Source organism: Panthera onca, chromosome Y (assembly GCF_046562875.1).
Source record: "Panthera onca isolate mPanOnc1 chromosome Y, mPanOnc1 haplotype 2, whole genome shotgun sequence".
Taxonomy (NCBI): domain Eukaryota; kingdom Metazoa; phylum Chordata; class Mammalia; order Carnivora; family Felidae; genus Panthera; species Panthera onca.
Genome location: NC_138358.1, coordinates 12,686,339 through 12,707,544, shown reverse-complemented (window position 1 = coordinate 12,707,544; position 21,206 = coordinate 12,686,339). Strand labels below are relative to the sequence as shown.

Genomic DNA, 21,206 nt, shown 5'->3' with positions numbered 1-21,206 from the left:
TTTTTTTCTGAAAGAGTCTCCTTGGAAGTATCACAGGCCTGAATCTTAACACCACCCTTTGAAATGTGAATAAAATTTATCCAGGAAGCAAACAGCCCTGGTTTAGGTCCCAGAGATGTCTCTAAATTCTGCCTCTTCATCTCTTTTGAAGTATAAATACCTAGCACCATAGCCTGCCAGTCTCTCAGGCACCTTAGGCATAGGGACCTACTCCAGGTGGTAAGCACCTTCCCTTGGGAGATAAGAGAAGTTTTATTATTCTTTTGGATCAGAGCACTTAACTACACAAATGGCTACAAATATAATCCTCAAGGTATGTGACGAGTCTCAGGAGGCTAGGGCTTGTACTGCACCACAGAGCACTGCCCTGAGGTTTTATTTCCCCAGACTCAGCCAACCACTGTTAATGAACTGAAATGCATTCTTCTGTAGATGTCTTTATGTGCTTTATACTTCACACGTATAGCTGCACTAAGATGCAACATAGGTGTTTTTGTACAATGTAATTACATTATAAAAATGGGATCATGAAAGATACCACTCTCATTTTATTTTTTCTCATTTAGCCATATATCACGGAAATCCCTTCAAGTCAAGCCGGCAGAGCTCTAAATCTTAGTTTTAATGGCTAAATCTTTGTTTTAATGCTACGTGGCAGGTGGGCAGGGACAAGCGAAAGAGAAACTTTAGTGAGCCGGGGGTCACTCCCAGTGCGACGTCCAAGGAGCTCTTTACCCCCGCGCCCCGTCCTCCGAGAGCCCAACTTCCTTGCCCTGTCCTCCCAGAGCCCAGGGGGAGGAGGGCAGGTGAGAGGGCCCCTTCCTCTCCTCAGGAAGGCCAGAGTCACAGCTGTTGGACGGCTTTCTCCTGCCTTCAGGCTCAGTTCACGGCTTTGGGACAGAGAGGGTTCCAAAGGGCTGCCCCGCCCCCCTTCCCTCTTCAGGAAGTCCGACCTCCGGAAGCTCCCGCGCTGCCCTGCGCCTGTCTGCGGCGCCGCCACCTTGCTCTTCTCGGGCTTCCCCTATGCTCCGGGGTGCTAACGGAGCTTCCCTAAGCCAGGCTTTGACGGCTGGTGGAGAAGGGGGGTATCCGGAGGGCGGGGGGCGAGTTCCATGCCCAGGAATGGCGGCTCTGGCGGCTCTGGCGGCTGTGACTGATTTCCTTCCGGGTTCTTCGGGTTATTCGGAAGCAGGGCCACTGATGACCCAGCCGCCCTTGGCGCTTCTGCTTCCAAGACTCTTTTCTCCACAGAAACTATTAAACATTATATTTTGTGACGGTGTTAGTATAAAGACAAATGTAAACCAAGATGGATTCATTATTATATAATCATTACTATTGTATTCACATTTCTTGTGTTTTTAAAAGAAATGAAGATGAACACATTTCCAGCACCCTTGGCATGGTGCTTCCTGGGCCTGATGGGTGCCCCCCATCTAGAGACCAGCACTTCACTTAGGGAATATTTTCTTCTCAAGAAAAAAACAGCTTAGTCTTTCTTTTTTAAAAACACAACTGTATTTAAGAATTGAAATTAAGATCTCGTAGAGACACCTGCACACTCATGTTCACTGAAGCATTACAATAGCCAAGATATGAAAACAGTCCAAGTGACCATAAGTGGATGAATGGATAAAGAAGGTGTGGTGCATACAAACACAATGGAATATTATTCAGTTGTGAGAAAGAAGGAAATCCTTCCATTCGCAAAACTTGGATGGACCTTGAGGGCATTATGCTAAGTGAAATGTTGGAAAGAGAAAGACAAATACTCTATGATAGCACTTATGTGCAGAATCTAAAAAAGTCAAAGTCCGAAAAACAGGGTAGAGTGGTGTTTACCAGAAGTTTGGGAGTGGGAGAAATGGAGAGATGTTGGTCAAAGGGTACAAACGTGTGGTTATGATGAACAGGTTCTGGGGATCTAATGTGCAGCATGGTGATGATAGCTAATACTGTATCATGTACTTGAATGTTGCTGAGAGAGTAGATCTTAAAGGTGCTCACCTTAAAAAAAGAAAAATAGTAACTATGTGCCAAGATGAAGGTGTTAGCTAATGTTATGGTGGTAATCATTCTGCAACATATAAATGTATCAAATCAACATGTTGTACATGTTAAACTTACATAATGTTACGTGTCAATTATATCCTAATAAAGCTGGGAAAAAGCAAAATAAAATGAAAAAACCAAAACCAAACCAAACAGAAGCTTTGAGATATAATTCACATACCATAAAGCTGACCCTTTTTAAGTGTATAATCCATGGTATTTTGGGTGGGGGTTTAGGACAACAGACATTTATTCTGAAGGCCAGAAGTCTTAAATCAGGTGTTGGCAGGGCCACATTCCTTCCAGAGGCTGGAGAGGAGAATTGGTTCTTTGTCTCTTTCAGAGTCTGGTGGCTCATTGCTTGGCTTGAGGCTGCCTGCTCCAGACTCCGCCTTGGGTCACACTGCCTCCTCTCTGTCTGTGTCAAATTCCTCCCTGCCTCACCCTTTCCACCCCCTCCCCCCTTAAAAAATTATAGTAAAATGCATGTAACATAAAATCAACAATCTCAACCATTTTAAATGTTCAGTTAAGTGATATTAAGCACATTCACATTGTCATGCAGCAAATCACCATCCACCTCCACAATTATTTTCATCTCTCTTTTTAAATTACTACTTTTTGAAAATGCTTATTTATTTATTTTGAGAGGGAGAGCACAAGTGTGGGAGGGACAGAGAAAGAGGGAGAGAGAATCCCAAGCAGGCTTCACACTGTCAGCACACAGTGCAATGTGGGGCTCGATCTCACAAACTGTGAGATCATGACCTGAGCTGAAATCAAGAGTCGGGACACTTAACTGGCTGAGCCGCCCAGGAACCCCAACAGTTCTTTTTATCTTACAAAACTGAAGCTCTGTCCCCATTAAACACTAACTTCCCACCCCCCTCTCCCCTAGCTCCTGGCAGCCACCATCTACTTTCTGTCTCTGAATTTGCCTCTTCTAAGCACTTCATATAAGTGTATGAATATCTCTTTGAGACTCTGCTTTCAATTCTTTATTCTCTCAGGTGCAGGAGTAGGAGTTCCTCTCCATTGCCCCACTAGGTGTCCAGGGGTGCCCTTTGGGCGTACAGTTGTCCCAGGGGTGCTATGGAAAGCTGTGCTCCTGGTGTGTGTGTGTGTGTGTGTGTGTGTGTGTGTGTGTGTGTGTGTCAGGGTGATGACTCTCACTGGCCAGGTCTTGCTCACTGGGTGGTCAGCTGGTGGGGTGCTTGGGGCAGAGAAAGAAGTTTCTACTCACATGAAGACTTGAGCAGGGATCAATTGGGACCTTGGGTGCCAATGGGGTGAAGATTGAAGGGCCAGATGCTCAGGGGCTGCCTTCCACCCCATCTTCTGGGCACTGGCCAAGGTCTTATCCTTGGTTCCTTCTCTCAGCCCTGTCACCCAGCGCCACCTGGACAATGCACGCTGACTCTCTGACAGTCCTTCCAGTTGTGCTCCTCCGTGTGGCCCACACTGCAGACTGCTTTCCTTCTCTGTCATGTCCTGGTGTCCCAGGCTTCCTTCTGTCACCTTTATTCATGCCAGAGGCTCAGTTCTAACTGTACCTTAAGTTCACAGCAACACAAAACCCCGTTGAGTCAGAAGGGCTCATTCTTAGTGATTGATGGGACCAAAATGTCAATACCTGTATTTTGGTATTTCTTTCACACATTATTAAATATGGAAATGAATACCTGTATTCTCTGTGAAAATTTTCAGGATCTATAACATTAAGAACCTGGAGCTATGTAACATATTAAATATATTAAAAAATTTAGAAACATGCTACAAAACGTCAAATGAAACAGAAAAACTTCAAATATAAACATTAAACATGCATTATTATTCTAATCTAAATAAGTTGTTAACTTAATAAAACACCAGACAAAAAGTAAATTAAATGTTATGCAAAAATAAAGAAAATTTAACTTTGAAAATGAAGGTAAAATGATATCTTCATCAATGGTGCTGTCCTTGGGCTGTGAATGTAGGTTTTTTGGACAGTTTTCCAGCTGCTGAAAACCCTGATTTTACACTGAGATCGACGTGGGGGCGACTGACTTCATCTTCAAATGATACCAATTCTTGTTTGATAAATGAGATGCTTTTGAATTTTTTTGAGGGCATGCAGTCTTTATCACTAATTGTATGTAGTTTCTGTATTAAAGAATATCAATTTGCTTCATCTTCCTTAATTACTTCATTTATGGATAGAGATTACAATAAGGAGAAACCAGTACCAGTTTCAGTGCTGAAACGTCTGCCCACCACTTGCTCAGAGATAAGAAGAATTCTTGCGTAGGGACTTCGCTTTGTTGATTGGCATTTTCTTTCTTCTTTTGCAGATTATGAAGGTGTAGAAGAGTGGTTCCCAATAGAGTAAGTCTTTGATTTGAAATTTTGATATCACCTATAATTCTTAGGTACATCTCAATATATAAATGATTAAAATTTCAGATTTAAAAAATACTGAAGTAATATTGCTATACCAACAAAAATGTTAATATTTTGGTACCTAAAAATTACACAGTATACCAGAATACTGAAATATGGAAAACAGGCATCGTAATCACTTACCCTTTAAAACAAGCAAACAACCACATTCCTCCCCGTGGCTCTGTCTCTCAGCAGAAGAAAGATGAGGCTTCCTGCTCAGTTTGCCCTGGGGAAACCAATTCCAGAAATGGTCAAAATTCATTAATGCAATGCCCCTAAACAAAATATTTCTGTTTTCTTATCAAATCTTCCTACAAATGTATAATTACCATTTTCATGACAACACACAGCTCTTCCCTGTTGATGTCCCTTAACTTTAGACATTTACATCTTTTCTGGGTGCCCTTTCCTCCAACCAGTTACAGATTATGTGGGGTAAATATATTCATAAATGTAGTGTTTACTTGGGAGTTAGTCTCAAGAGTGTGAATCATTACCAGAAAAAGTCAGTTCTGTGGCTCATGTCCAGCTCCAGCTTGTTATTTTATATTCTGAGAAGTGTCCTTCACAGCTCAGAGCCATGGCGTTAGTTTAGGAACACACAAATGTATGATCCAAAACTTGATGGGGAAATTAAGTTTGGTAAGTAGAACTTCTCCAAGAAACTGGGAAAAGCCTTTAAAAAAATCTGGGTATGTGTGTGCATATGCATATGTGCCTGTGTGTTTCCCCATTCCTTGCCTCCGGTTTTAGGGAAAAACGTCCCTCCCTTTTAGTGCTCCCATCTGAGGTCAGAACACAGGGTTGGGAATGATGGAACCCAAGGGATCAGGCTGCACCAGGGCCTGGAACCTGGATCCCTTTCCCCCCACGTGGGAGGAGGCGCTGACAAGCCTTCTGTCCTATCGCTGGTCCTTTGGCTCCCCCTGCTGACCATTCATTGACCACTCAGCGCGGTCTGCCTGTGGGAGTGGCCTGAGAGGTCTGAGGTGGCCGGATTGCCCTGGGATTGCCTGGGGAACCTGATGGCCAGATGTTGGACACTGGCTGGCTGGAGCAGAAGCCAGACCCTTCCGCTTGTCTTTAGGGCCAGACCACACAGCCCTAGTGACAGGCAGTCCACAGTGTAAGGAAAAAGTTGGATTAGACTTCCTGGCCCTAGTTCATCTTCCACATTGCTGTCACATTTATCTTTCTGCCAATACAGCTGGTTCCATAGCTTAAAATCTTATACTGGCTTCTGCTATGGACTGAATGCTGGCCCCTCCCCCCGATTCATATATTGAAGCCCTAATCCCCAGTGTGATGATATTTCGAGGTGGGGGCCTTTGGGAGGTGATCAGGTTTGGATGAGCTCATGAGACTGGAGTCCCTGTGACGGGGCTGGTGTCCTTCCAGGACACGCTCCGCTGGGACAACAGACTGCTGCTCACTTGCCAGACACTTGCCCTGGTCTTCTGATCTTGCCATGTGTGTTCCACAAGTTGTTCATGGGATTCCTCCTGTTTCCTGAAGCCCACCCCAGGTTCAAACGTCACCTCCTCTGTGATATCTCAGATCCCAGGCACAGGTAAGAGCTCCCATACCTCTCCATGCTGGTCTTTATCACACGGCAGTGTAACATTCTGCCCCCCTTTCTTCCCTCCCCTCTCCTGATACCCACTGTGAGTTAATGGATAGAGCAAGGGACCGTGCCATTTCATGTTCAGTTAGTACAGGGCTTAGCACATAGTAGGTGTTTGACAAGCCTGTGTCGAAGGGGTGAACACACTTCCACTTTGTAGAGTGTTGTAGGATAAAGGGCGGGGCCAGTACCTGTGGGAGGGGTTTTATGTAGGACTCTGACCCCATCGGGCATCATCTTAGGAATACAGTCAGGGCTCATTCTTGCTGCTGAGTGGTTGGTGGGGCGACCCAGCTCCCGGTGGGCACAGACCTAGAATCTCACTCTTGTGTGAGCTCCAGCAGGGCACGAGGAACCCTGGAGGCCGTGTGCCTCGTGCCCAGCACCGTGCTTGCCCTAAAGCAGCCTCTTGCTAATCATAACCAGCTTACTGAGTGCACGGACTTGGTGGGGTGCAAATGGACATAACCCTGTTCTCTCCAAATGTTCTCTGATAACTCCTTTTGGCCACCATCCTTCTCTACCCTAGAATGAAATCCTGCCAGTCCCACAGCCTTTCTAGTCACCCAGGTTTCTTCAGATGGGAAGAGCCCCAGTCAGGCTCCCACCCCCCACCTGCCTTGGGGAAGCTGTGTTGGGAGGGGCCTGAGGGCAGCCCCTTCACCCTCCCTCCTTCCCAGTGTGTTTACAGTCTGGGGAGTCCTCGTTGGGTGGTGGGGCTTTGTCTGGATTCCCCTTGCCTCCTTTGGTGGATCCCTGACAACTCCCCATCCTTTCAGCACTGCCCCTGACCTCCAGCAGAAGTTTCCACACTGACTCCTGGCCCGGGCCAGCCTGTGTGGGGTCCACATGTGGCTGCAGGACCTGGGAGCCTGCTGTGCAGACCCATGGGGGGCAGGCAGCCTTCCTCTTGCAGAATTTCGGTGCAAGTCAGGAGTCATGCCCCAGTTCCCTGGACACAGCCCATGCTCTCAGTGGTTCTCACTGGCATCAGGATAGAGGGGAAGCACCTTGTCCCCCCACCCCCCCCCAACACCCCAGTTTACTCTTCTCTCTGAGCCTTTCCTACCTTTGAGGTGAGGGATGCATCAAGTCACCGGACTTTGTGTTTGGTTCACCTTTTCTGGAGAAGGTGGTCAAGAGCCTCTCTTCAGAATGTGTAGAAACATAACACCCTTTGTGCTTGCTTTGGGGTAACAGTGCAGAGGGAGCCTGTGAACCGGTTCTCTCTTTGCACCCAGTCATTTTAGGTTGTGGGAGAACACACACACAGCTGGGTTGAGCTCACTGAAGGACAGGCCTGCCGCCAGGGGGTTGAGGCTGTGTGGGTGGAGACCAGCGGAGGGCGCCCAGCTGGGGATCCACAGGACAGACCTGGACGTGAACCCCAACTCTCTCATTGTCTTTCACAATTGTCTCATCTCTCAAATGAGGGTCACTCTGGAGCCTACCATGCAGAGGTGAGGTAGATCAGGGTTGCCTCCCGGGAGATTGGAAGGAACCCTGGTAGAGTCATTGGTGTGGTGTCTTGATTCCTCAGAGGTGGGGCAGCTGTGGGAGTGGGTGGGAGTGAGGTCAAGAGCTCAGGCTTCTTGGCTTGGCTGGAAGCATCAGGAGGAGGATAGGTGGGAGGTGGGATTCACGGTGAAAGATTCAGTGTAGGGGAAACCAGTTTCTGCCCCTGGGTGGGTGGCTGTTGAAGGTGAAAGCCAGAGACAAGTCCCTGCTGAGTGTGCACCCCCCCCCCCCCGACCTGTCCTTGAGGATGCACACTCAGTCTGAGGGGACAATTGGCACTGTTGGTTTTTACGAGAGAGAGAGAGAGAAACTCAGCCCTGAGCCCCGGCCTCTGGAGAGTGACCCTGGTGGGCAGGGAAGGGGGTCCTGTGCCCTCTGAGCCCTAGTCCCAGTTCTTCCCTCCCCCACTCCTCCCCATGGGCTCAGCCTCTCCTCTCTGGCTGACCTGCACAGGGACCTGGGCCTTGGCCTGGGCAGCTGACTCGTGTTCTTTCAGTTTTCTTGCGAAAGTTTCCACCCCACCCCCCACCCCTAGCGAGTCTTGGAAATGGAAACTCTTACTTCATGGAGCTGGTGAAGGAAGCCAGCTACACAGAGCTGGCGAGACTCACTGGACCAGATGGCTGGTATGAAAGGACTCGGCAAGTTCAGGGGGCCCTGCGAAGGGCCATGGAGGCCAGCCGGGCCCCAGTGTCACTGCTGTATTCGTTTCCATCCACATGGGTCTGACCACTGTCTCTTCCTCTCCTGGTGGTCTTGCTCCTCACCCCTTGGGGGAACTTCCCTTCCCCATCTCCACCCCATTCTGGCGGTGCTCCCAAATATACTGCCTCACTCTTACTTGCCCCGGCATGGGCAGGCATGTGACTGCAGGCCTGGCTGACCATCAGCACGGTTCCCTGGTGCCGATGGCCCTGGCCAGCCTGCTGTTCTCCGTCTCTCCTGGCCCTGTGACAGCCTGCTGTTCTCCGTCTCTCCTGGCCCTGGCCAGCCTGCTGTTCTCCGTCTCTCCTGGCCCTGGCCATCCTGACCCGACCGCAGTGTGGCTCTGTGTAAGTGAGTGATGCAGCAAGAAAGGGCTCATAGCCGAGAAGAAGTCGTATCTGGGCACTGGAGGTTTAGCTCCAGGTGATGTGGCTTTCTAAAGGCAGGTTTTGAAACCATGTCAGGTAACTGTGCTGGAGTTTCAGCATGACAGGTTTGAGAACATGAGGGAGAATTGGAAAAACTATTTGGAGGACGTCCTCCAAATTGACATCCTTTGGAATGTTGTGTGGAAGTGGAATTCTCTGGGTCTTTTGCTATAACTATAAACTTTGCATAAGGGAAGTGTCAGAACACTCTTTTCTCCAAACTTCAAATCCAGTTCTTGTGGATGAGGTCACTCTGGCCACCAAGACTGTTTGAAGGTGGTCATGTGACCTAAACTGGGCCAATCAGGATTCTTCCCTGGGGGAGGGCTGCTAGGGAAACAAGTTCTTTTTCCCCTGGGACTTCCACATGTGGATAATATAAAAGCCAGGAGCCATGTGCCTTCTCATGGGGTGGGGGTGGGGGGGTGGGGGGGCGCCCTCCTGAGGTAAGAGACAACCAGTTCTTCCAAAAAAGAGGCAGGACATCGTGGGATCCATCCATCCATCTAGAAAACAGGTGGTATTATTTGAGTCTTGGAATTTTCCTGTGTTCTCCAGTGATGTGAGCTCTTTTTTAACTGAAGGTACTGTTTGGTGAGTTTTGTTCTTTCCAGCCCAGAGTCCTGACTAAGACATCCCCTCAGAAGGCAGGCCCTGTATTCACATTTTATCATAGCAACTCAAATCCTCAGTGACTCTTCTCCCCTCTCCCCACACTCTTGGGTCACTGTCTCCCTCCACCCTGACCATATAACTGGGAATAACTATGAGATTGTTCTTGTATGAATGTCCTTTTCACCTATTTGGCTTTCTAAGTAACTCTGTGAGGGAGGTGGGCTGCGCAGGACAGGTGAACCCTACTCTACAGGTGAGGAGACAGGAACTCAGAGAGGTGCCATGTGTCCATGGCTCAGGGCTGGGGGCAGTGTCAAGACACCAACCCCAGTGTGCAGGTGCTGGCCCTGGGCTGGGACGGTATGGTAGGAGGGAGGGATATAGACCTGAAAAAGCAAGGGGGAAAAAAAAGCAAGGGGACCTGACGTCCACTTTGGAACTCCAGAGAGACTTCAGATGAATGGCTCCAAGGATGGGATGAAAAGTGGGGCTGGTGATGCTTAGGGCAACTGAAAGTCTGCCTGCAGACCAGTGAGCCGGCCACACCTGTCTCCTCTTTTCCGTTTCCTGCCTGCAGAGCAGTAGTTCCCCGGGCCCAGCTCTTGTCTAAAGAAAATGAACAAGCACCCTGGAACTTCTTTCTTGGCATCCCAGGATAAAGCCTTCCTAGTTGTGGCATGAGCAGCTGGTTCCCTGTCCGTTCAGTGAAGTGCAGCTCTCATGCTGCATAAACAGCACTTCTGAGTGACCTTCCCACTCAGGGAAAACAGATGTGTGCATAGGAAAGAAAGCCTCAGCTAGAAGAGCTACCTAGGAAAACTAATTTAGTCTTTCATTCGTAAGGAAATAAAATCACCAGCCCGTGAAGAGTACTGGCAGCACAAAAGAGAACGGAGAAAACAACACACAGAATAACCTACAGTCAAAGAAGAAAATGCAGAGAAAATGTAGGAGAGAACTGTGTCTTCAAAAAGATTTCAAAAAGTGGGTTTCCAGAAAAATGACTTTAGTGGGAAAATTTCTTGCAATGGAATTAGGAGCTAGAAGATATATAGTGATATAATGTAAAAAACATAGATGTCTGTTCTTAACCAGAAACAAAAAACCCAAACCCCAAGCAGTTAGAGACTTCAAGTAAAACAGAAAACAATAAGGTGATGGAATGAGGGTAGGGGTGAGGCACGGGCCACTGGGGTAATAAAGGTCCTTGGCCCTGGGAAGGGTGAAGTCATTGCCTGCTCTCATGGCAGCTGGTGGGGAAGCCATGACAGCGTCTGGAGGAGCTTATGTGTTCCACACTTTAATACTGGGATTATTCTCTGGGTAAAATTCAACACACCTTGGGAGTGGACCCGCTTTGTCTCTGTAAAGTTCAGAGCAGGTATGACCCCAGCCTGTCCTCATCAGCTGGGAGTTTACCAACCGTGCTCACGGTTGCTAACCGTTGCTGGAGGGTTGGCTGCAAACACTTTGCCCCGTTAGTTTCCCCTCAGCCACCGGAGGAACCCAGCAGAAGGAGGGGCTGTGGCCTTAACCACAGAGTGTCCTCTAGGAAGTTCCCAGTCTAAGAGGGGAGGCCCAAGTCCTGCTCTGAGAGGGCTGTCTCCTGAGTTGCTGGTCTAATGGTAGGGATAGGGCTTCTCTCTGGGTGGGTCAGAGCAAGCCTAACGTCAATCCCTTTCCTGCTCTCCAGTGTAATGCCATGAAGGTAATGATGTACCCTTGGCCTCCTGGGAGCAGTATTGGGAGACAGGGTATGTATGAAGGGAGGGGACATCAGGCCTGTCAATTCAGAAGAGCAGGCAGGACCTGGGAAGCCAACTGTACAGCAGCCTGGGGCCACTGCTGAGGCAGGCCAGGAGGGGGCAGCAGTATTACTTCAGCAGGAGAATGGACAGGTGGAGGAGGAAGCTGGTGGGATCCTGGGGGCTCTCAGAGAGAGGGTGGGGAACAGTTTGGTGGCAGTTTGTGGGCACAAGGTAAAGGAAGCTAGGGAGGTGCCCATCCTGTGTCTTAGGTTTGAGTGGTCTTCTTGGGCTGCCTGCCATAGGGCTCTGTTCACCAGAAGTTGAGAAGCTCTGTCTTACTGGATTCTGGGTGGGGGAGGTTGACTTTTCCTCCACCTCCACCCACTTCCGGTAATACCTGGTTTTGATGAAGAATACCCTCTTCTCTCTTCCAGTGAGTTCTGCATTTTCTCTAATCTCAGGAAAGTCTGTTGGCATTTCTTTACTAACTGATAAGACCCTCCCCTGAGACTTTCCCTTCCAAATATTTAGCAACATCATTTACATTCATGAGTACTTCATATGTTTTTCATTTATTGTGTTTTGATTTGGGCAGAAATGAGGAAAAGGTTGAATTTTGCATGTGACTCATGATATAGTGATGTGGAAATGTTGGGGTACAGAGTCAATGGCCAAGAAAGAATTCTTGAGACATCTTTAGTGCAAAAAAGGGGTTTCATTAAAACATGGGGACAGGACCTGTGGGCAGAAAGAGGTGTACTGGGGTTGTGAAGAGTGACTCATTATATACCTTCAGGTTGGAAGGGTGTTAGGGATAGTGTAAATCTCTAAGGAATTTTGGAAGCAAGGTTTCTAGGACCCTGAGGAGCCTGTTGTTAGGAAAATGTTCTTTATTACTGTTTAGTAAAAGCTCAGTCGTGAGGACCTTCAGATGTACATTAGGGGGACATATGCTTGGAGTATAATTGCTAACATATGTTTGGGGAGATAAAGGAAGTTTCCAAAGGAAATTTTTAAAAGTTTATTTATTTTGATGGGGCAGTGGGTAGGACAGAGAGAGAATCCCAAGCAGGCTCTGTGCTGTCAGTGTGAAACCCATTTCAGGACTCGAATCCATGAACCATGAGATCATGACCTGAGCTGAAATCAAGAGTCAGATGTTCAAGCAACTGAGCCACCCAGGTGTCGCCCAAAGAATTTTTGTATGTTAAAGTAGACTTACAGGATCCTGGGGGTTGGGATGTTAAGCTAAGATTGCCTTTTGCCCTGAGCAAAGTGCCATTCATCATCAAGGCAGCTGAATTCCTAAAGGAAGGTCATTGCCTCTTTCAAGGACTTGTCAATGGGGTGTCTGCAACAAGAGAATGTAATTTTTTTTTGCCTTTGTTTCCCACATCATTTTCTTCTGCAACTTTTTTTCTTACAAAGGCAGAATATCTTTCTTGTAAATTCTTTGGAAGACTTCTCTTTCATACCACTGGCCAAAACCAGGTTCTGGTTCCAGAAGCAAAGAAAGCCTTGAAACGTCTTGGCATTTTCAGCCTTCCTCATGGAAGGTGATCTGCCAACAAGAAGGGTCTGGTGGGTGCTGCAGATGGTGAAGGGGCAGGAGAATTGTTGCAGAGAAGCCAGAAGACCAAGTCCTCTGACTTGCAGGAGGAAGAGGTGGGGAGCTCAACAGAACACACAGGTCCAACGTGTAACAGAGGGTTGTGCATTGTGTGAGGAGTGTCCCCCATGTTGGGGTTTTTGTAAATATGAGATCGAAGCCAACTCAGTCTTTGTTTTAATTCCTGCCAGTTTCAACCACAAGGACTCACCTTGAACTCAAGGGGCAGAGGCTTGAATTGTATCTTTGGCAATATACTCCCCTCCTCTATGGGGAATTCCCTGGGGCATAGGTGGGAATGAAGAACTAGGAGCAGAACGTGTTTCTTTCTTGGATTTCCAAATCTGAATGTCTTGTCCTGAGCAGTAGGAGGACAGTGGTGCAGATATAGCACATGGCAGCTGCCCATCTGATGCGGAGGAAACAGCCCTGCCCTGGGGGAGTCTCCATCTTTGTAAGGGGCAGTGGGACCTGGTACTCCAATAAGGCCTTGGCTGGAAGTCAGGGGCCCTCATTGGGGGACTTTTGGGGGTGTGATGAAAATCTGGATAGGTTGCTAGGTGGAGAGTGGGATCAGGTGCGCTCAGCGAGGGAAAGGCCTGGGAGGGGTTAGAAAAACAGATCTGGAAGTTTAGGGTGAGAGCTTAGAAAGCAAAATGGCAACTCATTTGGCCACCTTGGGAGTTGCCAGGACCCTTGTGGGGCCAGCGAGTGTGAGTAGGAACCTTACCTCACTCTGCACTGTCCTGGTGTGGCTGAGCACAGAGCTGCACAGAAGAGGGGGTGACTCCAGGTCTGAGACACGGCTCTCTAAACATGCTTGGGGTGAGCATGGGCTTTCCTCCTGAGCCCAAACTCCAGACCCTGGGAACGGCCACCCTAACAGAAGTGAGGAGGCTTCTCATCTTGTGTGTCAGCAAACTTCTTGGGTTGCCAACTAAGTGGTTAGCAAATTGCATAGGTGTTGTCTCTCTCAGGAGTAAAAACCCCATGCCTCCAAGGAAAGCATGAGTGTCTGGGTTAGGGTGTAGGAGCTCTGAGCTAGGACTTGGTTCTGTCCCTCACCAGCAGTGTGGCCTTGGGCAAGCCACTTGTTTCTCCAGCCTCAGTTTCACCATCTGTAAACCAGAGGCGCTGTCCTTGGCTGTTGTGGGGGGTGGGGGGGACAGACCACAGTTGGAACCACAGCTCAGCCTCTGTTAGCTGGGTGACTTCAGACAGATTAACCTCTTTCTGTGCTTGGTTTTCTCACCCAGAGATGGGCATTGGGTTATCTAGAGGGTTAAGGCCGTGCCTGGCACCTGGCTGACGCTCAGTGAATGTTAACTTCCCCTCTCCCTTTTTAAATTTATTTATTTATTTTACAAGAGAGAGTGAGAGACTGGAGGGGGGGGGAGAGAGAGAGAGAGAGAGAGAAAGAGAGAGCATGGGGAAGGGGCAGAGAGGGAGAGAGGGAGAGAGAGTGCAGGGAAGGGACAGAGAGAGGGAGAGAGAGAATCCCAAGCAGGCTCTGTGATGTTAGCACAGAGCCCTACAGCGTGAACCCGGGATCATGACCCCAGCTGAACTCAAGAGCTGGGATGCTTAACTGACTGAGCCACCCAGGCGCCCCTCCCATTTTCTTGCTGAGCTGTCAGTTCAGAGATTTTAGCCATTCACCTCCACCTACGTATTTGCTAATTTTTGCCAGGTGCAGGACTGATGGCAGCAGCAGCTACAGTGCAAAGCCAAAACAGGATGGGTCACGTCTCAGCCATTGACAGGGATTAACATTAGACTGAGGGCCTGGCTGAGACCCAGAAGGAGCCACCACCCTGACTTGTCTTGAGAACTAACTGGGTGGTCTTGTAGTCTGTGAAGTCCAGGGGACAGGGAGAGACACAAGGCGTTAATCCCCAGGAAGGAGGGCATTTCCTGCAGGGGGAAGGAACCTGCATTTCTCCAGAGTTCCTGCAAGTGGCCAGGAAAGGCTTGATGTCTGCTGGCCTCTCTTCCTGGCTGAGACGCAGCAGGGGTATCCTTGGGGGAGGAGAAGGTGGGGGGAGGGCGCTGTCAGCTCCTCTTTCAGCATTTCAAGGTTCGATTTTAGAGTCTTTAAGTCTTGTGGTTCCACTTTATGGTTGTGACTGAATGTCCCCTTCATACTCTTGAACTCTCTGATTATGATTTATACTAACCCCCCTGCCACTGCTGCTCTGCTACTGTAGAGTCATGGCTGACAAAATTGCTAGCATAAGACATAAAAATAAGCGTATTTAAAATAGAAGAGTCCAGCAATTCAGGGCATGGACCCTAGGGCTGGCGACCTAAATTCAAATTTAGCCTCTGCCATTTACTACCTGTGTGATCCTGGGCAAATTACTTAAGCCCACTGTGCCTCAGTTCCCACGTCTGTGAAGTGGGAGTGAAAATAGTGTTTCCTACCTCTTAAATTTGTTGTGAGGATCACATGAGTCCATGTGTAAAGCCTTAGAAAAGTGCCTCGCACAAAGTAAACTGAAGGATAAGCATTAACTATTCATATCTTTGCAAACTCTCCAGGGCGCTGTTCCCCCGGAGACTACAACACTGTGTCTCAACGCTGCTAACACAGCCAGGCTCTTCAGTTGTTGGGAAGGGTGGCTGTTTCCTCAGAGAAGCGCCAGATAAGGCACTCGGTTTGGGTTGAGGTGCCATGTTGTATGACAGACATTTCGTTATCACTAATGTCATCCTCCGTACCTTGAGATGACCCACCATACGAGCCCAATGGCCTGAAGAGCTGTGATTTCCACCTCCTATTTCATACCTGGACCGAGTCGGTAGGACTGTTTCAATTCTCTCTCTCTCTCTGTCTCTCCTGATTAAATGTGGATGGAGTCGAATGCAGGTCTGGTGGCATCACACCCTCCACCGTTGCTGCTACTACCACCTCCAGTGGACACCAGACCCCTCGCGGAGGACTCTCTCTGTGCCAGGCACCATGCTAACCATTGTGTCTTAACGTTTATTCATTTTTGAGAGAGAAAGAGAGAGGGGCAGAGCGTGAATGGGCAAGGGGCAGAATGAGAGGGAGACACAGAATCGGAAGCGGGTTCCAGGCTCCGAGCTGTCAGCACAGAGCCAGATGCAGGGCTCGAACTCACGAACCGTGAGATCACGCACGACCTGAGCTGAAGTCACATGCTTAACTGACTGAGCCACCCAGGCGCCCCCCCCACCTCTTTTTTCATGCTAACCACTTTGTAATGTTGTCTTATTTAATCCTTAACAACTCTGCGAAGTTTATTTTATTTTTTATATTTAAAAATATTTTATTTTTAAGCAATCTCTATACCCAATGTAGGACTTAAACCCACAACCCTGAGATCAAGAGTCACATAGTCCACTGACTGAGCCAGACAGGCACTTGGTGTGAAGTCCATTTTATTATCTGCATTTTACAGGTGAGGGTGCAAGACTCAGAGAGGTAACTTGGCCACATGGCTTGGAGGCAAAGGAACCAGAATTCAAGCCTGTGTTTGTTTGGCTCCCAAGGCTGGTGCCATTCACTGTGGGATCCCACACACCAGCCTCTTCACCTGTGTTGTTTCTTCAGCACAGAGACAGTCTCCCATGTCTTTCCAGCACACAAAGACCTTGCATCGTAAGCCTGGCATTTGGGACATGTGATTCATTTTTTATTTTTTGTTTTTTATTTTAGAGAGAGCGAGAGGCATGAGCAGGAGAGAGAGGCAGAGGGAGAGAGAGAGAATCTCAAGCAGGTTCTATGCTCAGCATGACGCTTGTTCCCATGACCCAGGGGTCATGACCTGAGTTGAAATCAAGAGCCGGATGCTCTACTGACTGAGCCACCCAGGAGCCCAGGACATGTGATTTTAATACAGTAAAGAAACTGGCACATCTGGGCTTCCCTCCAGGGTGCATGAGCTTTCCAGAACTTTCTTATAATTTCCATACTATATTCAAGCTGTTGCATGAGGAGGCCCAATTGTGTCTGGATTTATTCTTTCCTTGTGAGTCTAGGGCAAGGAGTAGTGCAGGAGATTCAATAGAGGCGGGGAATGTCAGTTTACCATACACATGTCTGTTGTCTCTTTTACTCCTCGTAATTTGGGAGTGCTTCCAGCTCAGTGCTGTTGGTGTTCTGGGTGGTTAGCACTTGGATGGGGGAAAAGCCCTCATTCTTTAGATGATTTTTGCTTGTTATTTGCTCTTATCTCAGAGACAGAGAAGATGAATATAAGCTTTAATAAGATATACAGAAGGTGATCCCTAGGTAGCAGAGCAGAGACCGTGGCAAGGAAAGCTTGATCAGATCTCATCTCATATGATTTTAGAAATGCAAGTGGAGTAGAAGAGGGACAGCATATGTTCACATGTTCACTGTAACAATATAAAAAATAACACAAGGAATAGCCAATTACCCACCAGCTTAAGATGTAAACCATTATCAAAGACCTAAATGTAAGAGCTAAAACTTTAAAACTCTTGTAATACAACATAGGGGAAAAGCTTTGTGACATTGGATTAGGCAATGATTTCTTGGATATGACACTCAAAGCTCAGGTAACAAAAGAAAAAATAGATAAATTGGACTCCATCAAAATAAAACTTCTGTGCATCAAAGGACACAATCAAGAGAGTGAAAAAGGCAACCCATGAAACGGGAGAAAACAACCTTTGCAAATCACATCTCTTAAGGGGTCAATGTCCAGAATACATAAAGAACTCTGACAACTCAGCAATAACAAAAAGCGAACAATCTGATTAAAAAATGGGCAAAGGACTAGAATAGACATTTCTCCAAGGAAAATATACAAATTGTCAAGGAGCACATGAAAAGATGTTCCATGTTACTAATTTTTAGGGAAATGCAAATAAAAAATGACATATCACCTCATACCCTTTAGGGCTGCAGTATATAATTGTATATAATGTATAACCAGAAAAAATCAAATGTTGATGAGGAAGAGGAGAAATTGGAACCCTCATGCACTGTTGGTGGGAACATAAAATGGTGCAGGTGCTGTGGAAAATAGTGTGGTGGTTTCTCAACAAATTAAACGTAGAATTATCATATGATCCAGCAATCCATTTCTGGGTATATATTGAAAATAATTAAAAGCAGAGTCTCAAAGAGATATTCGTACATCTATGTTCAGAGCAGCATTATTTGTAAAGGACAAAAAGTGGAAGCAACTCAAGTGTTCATCAACAGAAGAATGAATAAACAGAATGTGATACATACATACAATGGAATATTATTCAACCTCAAGAAGGAAGGAAGTCTTGTCACCCATGCTATGACACTGATGAACCTTCAGGACATCATGTTAAGTGACATAAGCCAGTCACAAAAAGACAGACACTGTGTGATTCCATTTATATGAGGTCCTTAGAGTTGTCAAACTCACAGAGACAGAAAGTAGAGGGCAGACATCAGGGACTGGAGGTTGGTCGGGGGTGGGGGGGGGTTGGAGCAGAGAGTGTTTAATGGGGACAGAGTTTCAGTGTTGCAAGATGAAAAAAGTTCTGGAGATGAATGGCGGTGATGGTTGCACAACAGTGTAAATGCACTTACTACCACTGAATTGTACCCTTAAAAATGGCAAATTTTATATGTGTTTTACCACGATTAAAATAACTGTATAAACCATTACAAATAGAGTTGAATCCTCTTGACTCCCACTGCCCTCTACTACATTCAGAGAAACTGACATCTTGAATTTGATGTGTATTGTTCCCTTTGTGTATTTCATTTAGTTTTGTTTGTTTCAAATTTTATACTTCTGAAACTTGATTTATCTCTGCTTAGCATTATCTTTGTGACAGTCATGTTGATATGCATCATGCTAGTTCACTAATTTTCACTTTATTGTGTTTTATTTCACCTTGTGAATTCTGTGCAATTCATCTGTCTATTCTCATGGAATTCTCCTGTTTATTCCTATCTCCTACCAGATAGACCACTTTCTTTTTTTGCTGTTACAAACAGCAATCCCATAAATATCAATAGGGAATGTGTATTTCTGACTACATGTGGTATTGCTGAATTTTCCTCCACAGAGGTTATGTGAATTTATATTCCCACCAGCAGCTTATGAGTTTCTGTTGCTCAAAGTCCTAATCGTCAGATTAATATTTTTCCTGACCCTGTATCCAAGTGATTACTCAACACTTGCTTTTCCATCATTCCTCTTTTGTCAACTGCTTGTTCTTACCCTTTAGACATTTTCTCTCACATTGTTGTCTCTTCGTGTTAATTTATCAGAGTTCTTTTTATATTTTGGATACTATACCTTTGTCAATTATATGTGTAACAAATATTTTCTCCTAGTCTATGGTTTGTATGTTTTTAAATGGTGTCTTTTGATGAAAATAAATTTTAAATTTAAATGTAGTCAAGTCTTTTCTGGCTTATGTTCTCTTTCTCTTTGCTTAAGAAAATCTTCACTACCCTGAGGTCATAAAGATCTTTCTCTATATTTTCTTTTAAAAGATTTAAAGTTTTCTTTTATACATTCAAGTTGTTAACCCAGCTGGAATTTATTTTATTTTATTTAATTTTCATCCACACAATGTTTTTATTTATATTCAGCTAAAAGCAAACAGCAGAATTAACATAAGATTCTGCAGCTACAGGTGGGCTTTTCTTACACAAATTCGGAGTGACCAGTTAAACAGCCACAGACAGGGGATTTCCGACAACCTCTCATCAGCCCTACTGCCCATCTAGACAGCCATGCCTTAACTGCAAAGTGACTTTCCCCATTGCTTTTTCCAGTACTGCTTTTTAAAGGAGCCAGAGTGGGACACTGACCCCCAGTAACCACTCTCAGATGTACCATGTTAGGGGTTAGTGGACACATCAGCCTTTGGCTGTCTTGGTGAGAGACACGGCCATGAAAACACAACCCGGAAGTGCCATCATGCACGATTCTGGAGCCGGGCTCACAGAGGCAGATGCAATGAATCTCTCTCTCTCTGTCTCTTTTTTTTTGGTAAACCTCCTTAAGAAACTCTTTGATGCTCTGCTCTAATACTGTAGACCTGGTCTTTTTACCTGAATTTTTTCTTTTAAATTCTGGGTTGTGATTCTTATGTTAACAATTTGAGGACCCCATCCTAGCACCAAAATATTCCCCAAAATGAAGTTCAAATTTGATCAAAACATAAACTGGGTGTGACTTTCTAGAATTATAAAGGTCAGGCAGAAGAAGTCACCTGAAACCACTGTCTGATTGCTCAGTCCCCCCTGGGAGACTGGGAATGGGGAAGCAGAGAAATCTACATGCATCCCAGAACCTGGGAGCACTGCTCCAGACCTCAGGGTCGGTTTCTGTCTCTTAGCATTCCCCTACTTCCCAGACAGCTGCTTATAGAGTTTGGACATATAGTCCTCCCACTCAGTCTGGTAACACATGTGGGCCACTGGGGACCTGAGCATACTTTTTGTGGAAAGATGCCACTTTGACTGTGGCACAGTGGTCTCCAGATCAGTTGCTGAGAATGGGCTTATCACACTTCAGTGGCCCATTCTGCTTGTAAACCAGCCAGACGTAGCTGTGAAGGCCTGTGCTCTTGGGAGGCCCAGAGTGGATGTAATGGGAGAAGACTGTGCCACAGCTGATGTCATTGCCCTTCATGTTGACCATCAGAAAATGGTGCCATTCCCTGTATTTGAGGTCCTTCCTGCTGGGAGCACCCTGATCTGTCATGACCAAGGTGTAGAGTTTGCCTGGATCGATGCCACTGCCATGCAGTACTGGTGGGCCGTTTCTTAACCTGGGCGGGTGTCAGCACTTTGTCCAGCTTGTTGACCTTTGCCCTGGTGTATTTGGCCTGCATTGGATACTGTGGCTGTCCCTCCACCTCCTGCAGGTTAAGAGGCCTGGGCCACTTGCTGAGGTCCACCAGCATTGTGGAGCCGAGCTGGGCAGAATTGTGGGAGGCAGGCACAGGCTGGCAGCACTGAGTCTGAGTGATCCACACACTGCTGGAACTCACTTTTTGTGTATTATGTAATGTAGAGTGGAATCCAGTTCTACTTTTTTTCTCCACATGGACAATTAATTATCCCAGGGCCACATACTGACCATGCTGCCACTTCCCACTGATTTTCTGTGTCCTGACCAATGTCCTGCTCTCCTGCAGATCACATGTCCATTTATGTGTGGCTCCGTTTCTGGGATCTCCGTTTTGTTCTGTTTCTCGATCTCTGAGCCATTACTTCAGGATCTTAATGATCACTGCCTTATAATGAGTCTTTTGTCTGGTAGGGATGTCCATGATCTTGTTCATCTTCTTCAAACACATTTTAGAATTGATGCATTTTTATTAGGTTGACTCCTAGGTATTAAAAGTTTTTGTTCATAGCAAATGCCATTATTAACTTTGCCAACTGTTGCTAGTATTTAGGAATACAACTGACTTTTATGTAGACCCAAACCTTGCAGAGTGCTGCCCTGGTATCTGCAGAGTGAGGGAGGCAGGTTTATAGG

At 46.7% G+C, this 21,206-nt stretch overlaps 1 pseudogene; it reads right to left on the bottom strand.

The window, feature by feature from the left end:
• Positions 1-20,062: 20,062 nt before the first annotated feature.
• LOC145714914 (phosphatidylethanolamine-binding protein 1 pseudogene) lies at positions 20,063-20,640 on the bottom strand (annotated as a pseudogene).
• Between the last annotated feature and the right edge of the window lie 566 nt (positions 20,641-21,206).